This window comes from Aethalodelphis obliquidens, unplaced genomic scaffold, assembly GCF_003676395.1.
Source record: "Aethalodelphis obliquidens isolate GAN/ISIS:26980383/991018 unplaced genomic scaffold, ASM367639v1 scaffold37, whole genome shotgun sequence".
NCBI classification, from domain to species: domain Eukaryota; kingdom Metazoa; phylum Chordata; class Mammalia; order Artiodactyla; family Delphinidae; genus Aethalodelphis; species Aethalodelphis obliquidens.
In genome coordinates, this window is record NW_020837981.1 from 6,958,269 (window position 1) to 6,973,035 (window position 14,767).

The 14,767-nt window shown below is 47.7% G+C and overlaps 1 long non-coding RNA gene across 1 annotated transcript in view; it reads right to left on the reverse strand.

The window, feature by feature from the left end:
* Positions 1-3,889: 3,889 nt before the first annotated feature.
* Positions 3,890-14,767, reverse strand: part of LOC113632548 (uncharacterized) — a 373,770-nt gene continuing 362,892 nt past the window's right edge. The window contains exon 5 of the long non-coding RNA XR_003437861.1: positions 3,890-11,824. This is a non-coding gene — a long non-coding RNA (uncharacterized LOC113632548). The remainder of the gene's footprint in view (positions 11,825-14,767) is intronic.

Below are 14,767 nucleotides of genomic sequence, written 5' to 3' on the forward strand. Positions count from 1 at the left end.
AAATGAAATTGGTCAAATCAGTTTTCAAGTTAATAAGTGGGTACTTTAAACATTTACTTCTCTGAGAATGGAGTACAATAGCAGACACAGAGAAGCTATTTGTTGGATGAATTGAATGAATGAAACAATCATTGAATCAGTGAATCCACAAGCAGTACTAGGCATGGTGATGTCATATCAAATCATCCAGGATTTGGGACAAATTTTGAGCTGGAAGAAGATCTAGAAGTGGTCCAAGGCAGTTTCCCTTTCACAGACCAGCAAACTGTGGCTATGTGAAGTGGAACCTCTGGCCTGGGGTCACACGCCTAGCGATATCAGCACCAAAATACGTAGCCACTGTCCTTTCTCTTACCTGCTATCTTCAAAAGAGAGCATGTTAACAAGACTCATTGTGTTGAGTTTTTCCAAATTTGCCTTGGAATTTCCAGGACAGACACCTAGGAGAAGGTGACAGTCTTATGCCCCAGGGAGTTGGTAGCATCCTGGCACTGGATAGAAAGTTTTTAAGTTGGTCATCTGGAGTCACAAAACCCATCGATGAGGACTTTGGAACCAGACCCCTGGGGTGAGTCCTGGCATCGCCCATTTAGAAACTGTGTGACCTTGGACAGGTTGTGGACTGTCTCTGAGTCTTCAATTTCTTAACTAAAAAATGGAGAAAAATAGTTCACTGAGCTGTTGCAAAGATTCACTGATATAATTTGTAAGACACCCAGAACAGTTCCTGAGTGAGAGGAAGTCCTCAGTTACCGTTGACTGCCATATATTTACGTGGAGCTCTGAACACCAGTACGCTCAGAATCACCTGGAGAGCATTTCAAAGCAGAGCTCCCTGGGTCTCTGCAAGGGAACAATGGGGTCAAGCATCTGGATTTTTAACAAACACCTGTGTCTAGGTGTCTAGACACCTCATGTTTCACACGAGTCTGATGTAGGCAGCTCTCTGTGCCCACATCTGAAAAAATCAGCTCCACACCTACACTTTGTACTGTGATATGAGTTGCCTTCCCTGCAAATGGAAGGCCAGGAAGGCAGGAATCAGGTACACAGCTACATGGTTTTCACAGCACGTACATTATATGGTCATCAGTCAGTTGAAAGGTAACATTTTGTCCCAAGGACTGCCACTAATTTCAGGGGCCAGAGCCTCTGGAACCCAGGTTTTCAGCTAAGTATGTAACATCCTGAGCTGTTTCTGCACCTTCTTCCAACTGGCTCTTCATGACATTGTCTGTTTCAGTCAACGTGCAATGACTGTTCTCTAGAAGAGATGCCACATAATTCATCTCACAAGTTCAGTCCTAGAAAGATGTCATTCCTCCTGACAGATGCATATGCTTCCTTTTATCCTGCTGTGGCAGATTATTTTTCCAAAGATGGTCACAAAAATATCTCCCACTCCACATGCTCTTCGGCAATGTGACCTGCTCCGCCAGCTCAGTCAGGACACGGAGTCCACTCCTTGAATCTGGACAGGTTCTCTGGCTGCTCTGACTAAGAGAATCTGGTAGAAGTGATGTCATGCCAGTTCTGCGCATGGCCCTTAACTGGTCTTGCAGCTTCTTCCTCCTATCTCTGAGAAACTAGTTGCCATGTTAAAAGTGTAACTACTCTGAGACCTTCATGAGGTGAGAAGCCCAAACCCCGTGGAGAGGCCCTGCAGGATGAGATGCATGGAGAGAGAGCCAAGGAGCAATGATGCAGCAACACGGGACTAAAGAAGCCATTCTTGGAAGTCAATCCTACAGTTCCAGCCACCCCACCTGCTGCTGTGCATCTCAGAGATGAACTGCCCAGCGAGATGCTCCCCCAATTCCTAACCCATAAAATTTTGAGCAAAGTAAAATGATTATTTTAGGCCACTAAGTTTTGAGGCAGTTTGTTATGCAACAATGGATACCCAAAACATATGCTATGAGAAAAGGTAACCATCATGTTTTCCTTTCGTCCTTGGCTGCCAGGAAGCTCAGAGCTAGATTTCTGACTCAACTGTATCAATCACCCTTAACTTATCCCTACCCCTTGCTTTATGTATATAACATTTGATATTTTAACCCTATGTTAATTAGATTAGATTTGTATCATTTATTATAAAACTCTCCCACATTCTTTTGATAAAGAAATGGGAGGATGTTGGGAATTGTATTGCTTCCTCCACCCTTTCTATATATTTTAAACCTCCCATGTGTCAAAGTTCTATTTAATTTCCAGAGCTGGCCCTGGGTACAGAACTAGTGCTGTTGCCCAGTGGGTCACATTTTCACCTCTGTGATTCCCTGTCTTGCCCCCATCCTTCTCTGGCTCTGGTTTATGAGTACCTCTCACTCTCAACATTCAATCAACCAATTTTCAATTTTCATCTTTACAAGTGGTCTCTCAAGAACCAAAGAGCTTGAAATATCTAAAGAAATGGATTTCTTTTGAGGAAGTTCAAGTTGAATAGTCAAAGAGATATTTTTGGTCAAGGTCATGGTTATAGAATAAATAATACCTGAGGACAGTGTCATATGCAAACAAGTCTCTGTGTGTCCTTGGGCAAATCCCTGAAGCAGAACTGATGATGGCTTTCAAGTACTGAGCAGTCAACACAGCCAGATTCTCTATAGGTCCACAATCCTTTGCATGAAATCTTTAGAGCTATATGCATTTTGGAAATCAAACCATTATAGATTTTAGAAAGGTTATAGATTTTAAAACCTATAACCATTATAGATTTTAGGGTACATACAGCATGTAGCTTACATTACCTAACACTCACAGTGTATACTGAGGTATTACCCTGTGATCAAACGCATCAATATCTCCACAGCAAAATACATGAAAAGTCACAATAACAACTCCAAATAGTTTTACTTAAGTTCAGGTCAGATTTTTGTTGCCAAGTGAGATCAGATTTTACTGCCAAATGAGTTATGAAAAATGCTTTCAGTTCTCAGAACTTTCTAAGTTTGGCATTGTGGATGGAGTTGGTGGTTTCATACTAAGTACTTGCTTGTACTGATCTCACTATCTCATAAAACTGCCAAATGATTAATATTAGTATTATCCCCACTGTATAGATGAGAAAATGGAGACTCAGAGACATTAGGTCATTTGGTAGAGGTCAAAGAGCTCATAAATGGCAAGGCTGGGTTTAAGCTCAGATGTGTCTGATTTTTAAACCTAGATTCTTAATTATTATCCTATCCTGTCTCCTTTGCTCTGTGCCCCTGGTCACATGAGAAGAAACCTTCCGATAGAGGTCTCTGGGAAGCTAATTTTTTAGGTTGAGGGATTACTAGGGAAGAAGAAGGAAACAGGGAGAGAGAAATTTCCTTTTACAAAGTAAATAGAATATAACCTTTCCTCTCCAACCCCAGTCCTCAATGGAAAAGCTAAGCAACCTGGATCAACATACAAAAGAGGAGAGTCTTCCAGAAATGCTCCAATTCTTTTCCCAAACTTCTTTTGGCTTGTGGACATTGGACTTTTATCCTACTGCTGCCACCACATGTATAGGTATTTTAAAATGGGCTTTGCTTTATAGAAAAATGAAAGTCCCAAATCTTTATTAAAACATAATGCTTAGAAAGAGCCCTGGGGGACTTCCCTGGTGGCGCAGTGGTTCAGAATCCGCCTGCCAGTGCAGGGGACACGGATTTGATCCTTGGTCCGGGAAGATACCACATGCCGTGGAGCAACTAAGCCCGTGCGCCACCACTACTGAGCCTGCGCTCTAGAGCCCATGAGCCACAACTAATGAGCCCATGTGCCACAACTACTGAAGCCTGCATGCCTAGAGCCCGTGCTCTGCAACAAGAGAAGCCACCACAATGAGAAGCCCACGTGCCACAACAAAGAGTAGCCCCGCTCGCCACAACTAGAGAAAGCCCGCGCGCAGCAACAAACACCCAACGCAGCCAAAAATGAAATAAAAATTTTTAAAAATACATTTAAAAAAAAAAGAGCCGTGCACTTAAGGCCCGTAAAGATGTGGCTTCCAACATCAGTAATGTCATTCACTGGCTCTAAGATTTGAGAATGTTTTCTCCTATCTAAAGGGCCTGCCTAGAGAAATCCCTTCTTTGCCTCTACCTCTCGGTCCACATGAAAGGTTGGGCCTGGGACAGGCCCTCTAGGCCTTCAGACAGCCTGCAGGAGAGAGGGGATGTGTGTGCTCTGGGCTGAGGGAGCAGAGCCTCACACTTCCCCAAGGTCATTCATTCAAAGTAAACCTCTTACGGAAGTACCCTCTCTGGACCTCTCACCCTCAGTCCCACAGTCACAAAACAAGTCTTACCTCCCTGTCCAGTGTCAGCACAGACCTCTTTAGAGGCAACTGAGCTGTGGACACCTTTGTGCTTCAGCCTGTCAAGCAATCCATCCTAATGAGTTTTCACTGTCCAGACTTTATGCCAAAACAGAAAAATCTCCCTTTGTCCTTTCATTCACTTGAAACAAAATTGACTGTTCATCATGCACCAGACACTGTGTTAAGCATGGGGAATTCATTTCTTCATTCATTCATTCATTTAAAGGACACTTATTGAGCATCTTCTATGTGCCAGGCAATGTACATGGCACTCTGAATACAGCTGTCAATGACAGAGAAAACAATCCCTGTCCTCACGGAGCTTAGATCTTAAGTAAGTCAGGCATGGTCTCTGACAACCCAGAGCTCACTGTTTTGTAGAGAAACTCTCAAAATACAGTGTGATGTCTAGTACAATTGATGTAGCACAGGACTCTATAGAAATGTAGACATCCAGCCTGGACATGGGGGACATGATATAGACACAATATCTTTCTGGGGGAAATGACAGAGACACTAAATTTGAAGACTGAATAAGGACTATGGTCAAGAGCAGAGAAGAGTGTTCTGGGCAGAAGCAATGTGTGCAAATAGAAGAAATATCATGGCTCACACAGGGAACAGAGTGTAGCCCTCTGAGGTCAGGGCAGAGGGTTTGAGGTAGAAATTAATGGACTTGTGGCTAGAGAATAAGGAGGAGTACATCCCGCATGGCCTTTTCTGACAGCAGTGGAGAACTTGGAGCAGGTTACGTGTAGAGGTAGGAGAGAAAGAAACGGGTTCTTTGTTATGATTGTTACAAAGCTTCACTAATGACACATTTGAAGAATGACCTTACCCTCATGTGGAATGGGCAAGGGGGAACCTCCTGACACCCACCTGGACCCCTGATGCCCTTGGGGATCCTCTGCCTGAATCTGAGACCCTGAAACAAAGCTGTAGCCTGCAAAGGTGGTGGCTGTGACTGAAGCTGTGGCGTGTGCATTCCTCTAATCATTAAGATGAGTTTCCGAGCTGCTGGGTAGCTAACTCTAGTTGATGTCAGGGTAATTAACCAAGCTGCCTGAACTTTATTCACAGCCTGACAAGGTACACTCCTGGGACTTGTCACTGTGGTTAGTCGGGGGGCGGGGGACTTGACATAGGCTGATTAGGGAGTGTTTTACACAGCAAGAAGCTCTCTGATCTTCAGCTGAGTGGGGCTCCCCCCTCCTACCTCATATCAGAGATGCCTGCGAGGCTAGAGCATAAAGATCATCCAGTCCAACCCTCTCATTTTCAGATGAGAGAACAGCCATTCTGAGCATGGCTGTGGTTTTCTCAAGGCTGCACGGCGAGTTTGTCCTGGAGATGAGATTACCACCAGATCCTCATGTTTCTGCTCACAGCCTTTTCTCCGTCGTGTTCTTGCTTTATTTTTTTTTTTTTAAAGGCTATTTCTTAAATCACTGCTTCTCAAACCTAATGTACATAGGAATTGCTGGGGAACTTGTGAAAATGCAAATTCTGATTCAGGAGGTCTGGTTGTGGCTGACGCTCTACACCTCCAACGACCCCCAGATACTGATGCTGCTGGTCCCAGGACCATATTATGAGCATCAAGCTGCCCAGAGACCCTTTCCCAGAGACCACCTGCATTTTCAGTGAAACTGGCGTGAGTTACCTGTGCTCATGGCTCACTAGCTCCAATAGGCCCTGAACCCCAAGACCCCTGAAATCAGACTACCTCTGGTTAAAGGGTTCTCATAGGTCCTACAGTCCAGCTCCTGTGCACACCTGAGTCCCCTTGTTCTGGTCAGGGCTTTTCCATGTTTCAACAAATCAACTCAGTTCATTCCACTAAAGCAGGGTTTAAGGGACTGCAGGGAAGCCAGGGCACGAAAGGCATCTCTGCTCACCTGTCCTACTCCCAGCTCTCTAAAGACTTACGTACTCATCAGTTTATTCATCCCAACAAAAGCAAACAAACAAACAAAATCTGCCACCCAAGTTCTCAAGGCTGTGTGACCTTCAAAACCCAGTGCCCGTCATAGCTGGAAACTTTCCTCTCTACTCCTTGTTTCCTTTCTGAACGAGAGAATCTGATGGGCACAGCTCATCTGTTTGAGTCTCTTTTCTTCTCTGGGCCTCAGAAACACCTGCAACAAAGTGACAGGACTTGACTAGGTGGTCTTCCAGGTACTCCCAGGTGTTGATTCTCTGTGACTCTAAGGTTTTTTGCAACCAGGTACTTTAGGAAAACACCTTTATCCTGCTCGCTGGGGAGGACATTCACTCAAAGGAACTGCATTGGGTACTGTTCTCTCCAACTGGTGAAGTAATGACAACAGGTACCCAAGAAAATGGGAAGTTTTCCTATTTCATTTACATGACTGATGCCAGGATACCATTCCCAAGTGCTGACCATCCCAGCAAGAATATGAGGAGATACAATTCTCAAGGCTCAATTCTCAGACAGGGGGTCAAAGGGCTTGGGCACTACCTCTGTGGGTAAGTCCTGTCCTTTCTAGGCCACTGAGACCATTCTCATCCAAGTTGCATTTTCACAGCTGAGAAGACTAAAGTTCTTCTTAGAGCTGGTCTTCAATGGCTCCATCATAATTCTTATTTTACTTTTAAATTCTAAGTCCTTTCTTAATTGAAAGAAGTTTGAAGAGAAGGCAGATATTGCTACTCTCACCACCTCTATGCCCATCTTTGGCTCAGGCCCTATTGGGTTCCCACAGGCCACAGTTGCCGGGGGATGTTTGAATATGTTACACAGGAAGTGTCATGGCACTCCCCAATGGGGGATTATTTTTCAGGTTGCACTTAAGAAGAAAGGCTTCTTTGTGTCAATACCACAGACGGTTTAAACCTCCTTTCTTCAGCCCTCTGCCTTCATATTTCCACTGCAGCCCCTCATCCCCAGCACAAAGGAGAGTGACTGTCCTACAGAAAGAACACAGTTACTAGAAAAAAATGACAAAGAACTTTCAGCAGCCAAGGTCACCCAGCCATGACCAAGGCTTTCAACACTTCAGTTTTTGAAGTCAGGAGAGACACTCCAGCTCAGACTGTGTTATACGGAACCAGGACACTGTGAGACACCTGAGGAGGATAAAGACAGAGCTAGGATGATGCCTTTAGATAGCTACATTATGGCTTCTTAAACTTCCAATTATTCAGAGTTGAAAATTTGATGAAAGATAGGGACTTGTTCCTAGATAAAAGCCCATGCATAAACATGGGTAAGGTGTTCCCTGCAATTTCAGAAGCTTTATACCCACCCTAAGCCAACTCGAGAATCTACCCATGGACCACCATACTTCAGGATGGCCACTTTTTTAATCTATAGCCAGCCTTGTTGGACTTGACTTTTAGATGCAGATGCTAGAGCCCAGTCAGCAGCTGTCCCCCAGGGTTATCTCGGGCTGAGCACATGTGACACTCCATTTGGATATCCTTGGTCTTCACCATTCAACCAAGCATTGACTAACAGGAGAATGTATGACTGACTGGTGTTAAGAGAGCCAGGCCAAGCAGGGGCTGCTTCACACAAACTGACTTCGCTTTTCAACAAATATCGCCCAGTGGCTGAAACCTGCTTCGGCCAGACGTGTGTGTGAGCATCAGCTTACAGGAAGGAACGGCACTCAGCAGGATCACGAGGAGTGTGAAGGAGGCCAGAGGTAGGTGGGCTGTGGCTTGGCCTGCGACATGGTGACAAAGAGCCTGGACCTTTGATTTGTGTCTCTTTTCTCAGTCCGCATGAGGAGTGGGCTGAGAATCTGGAGACTGGTTGCAAGCCTCATGTGTGACACTCTCTGATGCCCAGAGGTAAGTCTCCTGATGCTGCAGCGTCTCGATTTTCCTGTCCATGAAACAGGGAGCAACTGGGTTACCCAGTCTCCACCCCTAGCCTGAGCATGTCCTAATTCTATGTGGAGAAGGACAGTACGAGACAAGATAAGAGGTCCCACTCCAGCAGTTTCCTCCTCCGGAGTCTGGTCTGGGACCCCTGATACCCAATACCAATGGTCCCTCTCACCCCCTCCCCTAGGCATGAAAGTTGAAGCTTTGTGGCAGGTAACACAACTTGCCTTGTGTTCTGCACTTGAGTGCTCTTGAGTTTCTGCTCCCCAGAAAGATCAGTTTCTTGCCAATGTCATCACTTTTAGCCAGCAGGGACCTATCAGTGGCTCCATCAGGCGCTGGAGGCCCCAACCCCCCTTGGCTTTAAGTCTGAGCCCTGGGAACACTGGGGAAACTTAATTCTCGAACACCTTCCACTCAAAGAGCCACTGTTCTGCAAAACCAGTGCTGGCCCCTGCATTTCAACAGCTTTCGGGTGGGTTTCCCACCCCAGACGTCGATAGGGCCCAAAACGCCTGTGAATGTGTTGACCTGACTTCAACCGCAGGCTCGGTTTCAAAGCGTTGGCTGAAATCTTAGCCCGCCCTCATTCCGTGTGAGGCTTGCTCCTGGAAGCCTCAGGCTGGATCTCAGTTACTGGGAAGGCTTTCCCTGAATGTGGGTTTTCACCCAGTGGCTCCTGATGAGCCATTTCTCGTGGCAGGATGCCCACCTCGTAGGGGAAGCAGCCTTGGTTCTGGGAATTTCTTGCCTCATCCCTCCTTCTTTCTGTGCCCCAGGTTGATAGGAAAGGGCACCAGATGTGCCATCAGAGGAACTGGGGTGCAGCCCTGCCTACCCTTCCTACCTGCCATGCAACCTTGGACAAGTCATTTCTCCTCTGTGGGTCTCGGTTTCCCCTCTGGCCTAAGAGTATCTGGTCTGCCTTCCTCATAGGGAGGAATAAAAGTGCTTTGTAAACAGGAAGCACTACAGAGTGCTATCAGGGAACCCACTCGACTATTTTGGACTTTCTGCTATTTCCCTTCCTGCGCTTGAGAAATTAGCAGGCAGATTGTGAAAAACCAGCCCTGACTTTGTAATTACAAATGTGCACATGTCCCACTGAGCATCATTTTCAAAAGGCATATTAAGCAGCACAGACCGCAGGGGGGACCCATGTAAACAGGCCTCCTCAGATCCTGGCAGAAAGGGCCTGGAGAACGCGGTGGTGCCCAGGAGCGGCTGGCTGTTCCTGCAACCCCAGCCCCGCCTTGCAGCCCTAGCAGCTGTATGTTTATCTCCCGCGAGCAGGGTTCTGGTCCACAGAGAGGGGGTGGGACCCTGGCACTCTGCAGGATTCATGCTACTCCAAGTCCACACCATGCCTTCCAGCTTCAAATCCCCCAGACTAGAAGCTTTCCAGGAGCTCGCCCTCAGAAAACTCTCCCAAAGTCCCAGTGGCGCCCCTCTGCAGGACTGGTCATTTACCACTTTGTATCGTAAGTTTGCATGTCCAAGTGTCACTTCTTATACTAGACTGGGAGCTTTCGAGAGCAGGCTCTGTTTTCTTCCTGTTTTCTCCCTCATGGAGCCCAGCATACAGTTGGCATTTGGTACATTTTGAATCGAGGAAGAAAGGGAGGCGGGGCAGAATTAAGGCTGCATTAAGTCTCTCATTTATGTTATCATGCCAGCCCATGGGGAATGTTGCCTCTGCTTGGCCAGTTAGGACACTGATGCCCTGTGAGTTTATGTCACTGGCTGAAGACCACAGGGCTTGTTGTAATGTTGGGATTTGATGCCACATCTACTCAAAGTCCTTGCTGTTCCTTGCACTCTCTCATCAAGCTGTCCAGAGGCACGAACGTAGGCTGTGAAGTGTGGGCAGCAAAGAGCCTTAACGAATGAAGCCAAGTGTCAGCTAAACCCAGGAGTCCTGCCCTGACACAAGGGCAGGGTCTTCTCAGATATCAAGGCACCATGGCTATGCTGGCTGGACCACCTCTGCTTTTTAGCAAGGATTTCGGAAGCTATCGCCATGTGCTCCCAGAGCCCTAGGGACCACAGGGATGCAGGACATGAGGGCACACTGCGCTTGCCTGAGCTGCTGAGGGCCATGCTGGGCAGGCCTCTCCTCCCTCCCATGGTGACATTCCACATGACTTGTTTCACAAGCCAGCTCTCCTGAATGGCTGAGGGGGTGAGAGGGTCTCATCAAAGGTGGGGACACTGCCTAGAATATCCAGGAAGCCGCCGAGAGTCAAGACACAGCACCACCACCTTGCTCCCACGGGAGGACAGAAAGGAGAATGTAATTCAACTTGGGGGTGGTTAATGGAAGGCTTCCCAGATGATGGGAGGGTGAAGATTAATTCTGAAGCGGGCATGGATGTTATTCAGGACGGGAAGGGCATTCAAGGCAGAGATGAAGTGAAAGACGGCATCGATCATTCACCCGACGGCAAACAGTTGGATCTGACTGCGGTAGAAATTGAAGGGAGCAGGGCTGGAGGAGACGGGAGGGGCGGCGGGTAGCGGAGGCAGGGGAGCAGGCAGAGGCTGACTGTGACGGTCCTTGTGAGCCACGCTGAGGAGCTGGATACCCCAGGCAGGGAGGTGTAAGGAGAGTTTTGAACAAGGAGTGGTGTGCTCAGAGGCAGGTTCTAGAAAGACCACTCTGGGAGTTGATGGGAGATGCTGGTCCCTGGGAGCCAGTCTTGGTTCTGTGGACAAAGGGTGTCCCTCTAATGAAGTGCTAATTGCAAACTGGTCAGTCACACTTTGGAATGCTCTGGGTCCCAAGACCCCAGGTCCAGCTATGCTCATATGAGTGTGGATGTTGACCAGGAAATGGGGCCAGCTCGTTTTCTCGGAAAGAAGCAGTCATTAAAATGCAATCCTAAGACATCAAGGACCCCTCGAGCTCTGTTTATTTTCGTGTGCTGATAAGATCCTCAGAAAGAGAAGCCAAGCCTTTCAGAGCCTGCCTGGATTGCTGCAGGTCTGCGAGAAGTCCGATTGGGAAGTGTGGGTGACGATTTCAGAGGGGATGGAATATGAGCCGGCCTGAGGAAGTGGGCACATGGGGGCGAAGGAGTTCTGAACACAACGGCACAGCTCAGGGTCCCCAGAGCTGCAGCTGCAGCCAGTGCAACTCCACCAGCATGGCAGAGAGTACCTACTGTGTGCAGAGACCTTTCAACATACGGGTGCGGAGCCAGGGAGCACTGGGAGAGAGGAAAGGGCCATTCTGCAGTGCGTGCCTTTTGGAAGGGATGACTAGCTCATCCTCTTAGTGGGGGTCAAACTGGGCTTCTCTACGTGCATTTATAATAAATTCTGCCCTGAAGTTCCCACTAAAGGAACGTACACATCAGATTCCCATCCCCCTTACCCATTTCTTGCTGGAACAAAAATTCCCAATAATTTAGGAGGTCATGCGGGGTAGGCAGCCTCTGAGATAGCCTCTCTGATCCCCGTTTCATGTATTCACACCTGTGTGTCGTCCCCTCCACACTGTACCAGCGTTGGTCTATGTGACCAGTTGCATGCAATGGAAGTGAAGGCATGTCACTTCCAAAGTAGGCTATAAAAGACACTTGGCGTCTCTCTCTGTCTTGGATCACTTGTTCTGGGGGAAGCAGCCACATCACAAGCAGTCCTGTAGAGAGCCGACATCAGGAGGAACAGAGCCTGCCAACAAAAGCCACCTGAGTGAGCCCAGTCCAGCTTTTAAATGACTGCAGCCTCGGCTGACACTGTGACTGCAATTTCAAGAGCGAGCCTAACATTCTCTCTCCAGAGAGCGAAGACACCTGGGTCTGAGTCCACACCAACCTATGATCTTGGTCAAGTTACATAACCTCAGTGATAGTATTTCCACCCCTGACGTGGAGGTAATAATGGTACCTACCTCAAAATGCTGTGATGAACAGATCAGTTAACAGGGGTAGTGCAATTAGCCCAGGGCCTAGTATTTACTAAGCGTTCAATAACCAGGACTAAACACCCTCACCGCGTTTCCAGACCCTCCTCCCAGACTTTCTGTGGCTGCTTCTGCTGGAGACTCCTCCGTCTCTCCACCTGTCACCCTCACCCATCAGGCTTACTCAGGTGTCTCTTTTGCTCCACCCCCAGTTCCTCTAGGTAGATAATCACTCCCTCTTCGGGGCTCCTACCACGCATTGAAGATTGTCCTGTTTTTTTTTTTTTTAATCATACGTTATTGTCATTTTTCTGGGTCTGCAAGAGCATTTATATCCTCAGGGACACGCACATAGTAGGCATTCGGGAGAAACGCATTAACTGAACGGCCTTAGGTAAAAACGCCCAGGAGGGAAGGAAGGTTGCTCGTCTGCTGACTTGAATATTCGCTTGCAGCCTACGGCAGCTATAATTAGAGGGATGTCTTTCACTCTCATGTGTTCCTTTTACCACCACAGACAGCCCTTGCTATTTCATCCAGTTCCTTTTTGAATAGTATCTTCGATTTGCTTTTATTTTATCTCTTCTCATAATTTCGTCTCCCCTTTCAACCTTATCTTTTAAATGGAGACAGCAAGTGCCCGTATAATTGAGACCGTAAATGCACACATAAATTAAAGCAGCTGACACAACTTCACTCCTTCAATTTGGGGTCGCAACCTGGCCCGGGTTAATCCGCTCGTGTGACGTCGATCAGAGGTGGATCCTTGTGCCGCCTCCCCCATACTTGCCCTAGATGCAGAGAACACGCCGTGGAGCCGCCACGCCACGTGGCTTCTTCACCGCAAGACAACTCTGCTTCTCAGAGAGGAAGTCGGAGCTGCAAGAGCTGTGGCCTCAAACGCAGGACCACAGCAAGTGGAATGCCAGGAGTCGCCCACCTTGGGCTTTGGCCCAGGCACCATCTCTAACTCACTGGGGACACAGGACACCTCGCCTGGCCTCCGTCACCCTCCATTTCTTTGTCTGTGTGCTTAGGGACAATGACACCACCCTCTTGGGATCTGTTCACCCAGTATTTCTTGGGTGCAGACTCTGCGCCCTGCTCTGTGCGAGGTCCGGCATCTGCCTGGGCCAGGGGGACACTTCCCTGTGCTCCAAGGGCCTCTCAGCCTTGACAGGAGAAGGTCTGTCACCAGACCTTCTGCAAGGAGACAGTGGGGGCATTGACTAGAGGTCCAGAGGACACCAGAGAACAGGGAAGACGGACAGCCAGCCAAGGCAGGAGCCCTCAGGGAGTGTGTCAGGAGGTGGCGGCACCAGAGCTGAAGGCAGCCTGAAAGGAGAAGGAGGAGGAACAGGAAGGTGGATTCGCACGTATGCATCTGGCTGCGTGCGTGCAGGGCAGAGCTAGGGTACGAGACAAGCGCGGTGTGGTGTCCCAAGTACATGAAGCAGGAGTGGGGAGGGAGAGAGGGAGCCCGAGAGCCTGGCACCAGCCAGAACACATGACAAAGGTAACACAGATGAAAGTGCTTGGGGAACTCTGATGTGTGGGCCATCGTCTGTTCCAGAACACTTTCCTTTCCAGCTGCCCATTCTCACAAAAATATGCTGAAGCCAGCAATTTTTTTTTAAAAAAAGCAGTCATCCTTCCTACAGATTTGCAGAGGACAATGAATTACGTGAACGTTCACTAGTTGTCATATAATCAAATGATTGGTGATTTTCTTTCTAATTTCCCTTTCTTCCCCCAGTTGTGTTTCTACTGATTTCATGTTTCAGGAACATAAACGCCACTTCTCTGTGTTTTTAGGAATAAATCGAGAGGCACCCATTTAATTCCATTATCCGAGAAACAAAATCACTCTCCCTCCGTCTAGCCCTGCAATCCAATCACCTGCACAGGAGATGAGAAAGGAAATCGTTCTGTCTTTCTTTTGCTTTTTTCTCTAACTAGTGGTATTTGAGAAAACTGAGTACGTTGTGCTTGGTATTCGGAGCCCAGGTCCTCAGACAGAGCTGGGGACTGAAATGGGAGAATGTTGGTTGGTTATAGAGGCAAGTATTTCACAGCACCCTTCAACCCCTATGAATGTCTTTGTAGATGAAATAATCCATTTTGTTGTGACACTACCTTAAATATTTCCATTCAGGTAAGACTCAGAGCATTGTAAATAGTCCCTTTTTATCACACATGTGAAAATTTCACTTTTCTTGTTGGGATTGTGAAAGCAGGATGCCTCACCCCAGTAACCCAGTACTGTTGGCTTGAGTCCTGGCTCTGTTCATGGTATGACCTCCATCATAGACTCCTGGGTCAAGTGGGGACAGCTGGAGGCAGTAGAAAGAGCACTGGACTTGGAAGTGGACAGACTGGATTTGAACCACAACTCTGCTGTTTACTAGCTGTGACTTTAAGGCAATTTACTGAAATTTTCTGAGCCTTGGTTTCCTCATTTTGTCAAGTAGGGATAATAACCAGCCCACTGGATTACTGCAGTAAGTAAGAGATGGCACGTGGAAAGGTCTGCGAGAAGGCTCAGCACATGGGGATGCTACACACAGTTGCATGGTTTCTACCCTGCCCAAAGGTGCCCAGCCGGGGGGCACGTGGAGCTGACAGCCTGCCTCGCTTTTTAAACCTGCTGGTCATTCATACAGGGTTCTTTTAAAAAATTTCATCCACCCAGAGAACTTGTGGATGGTTCA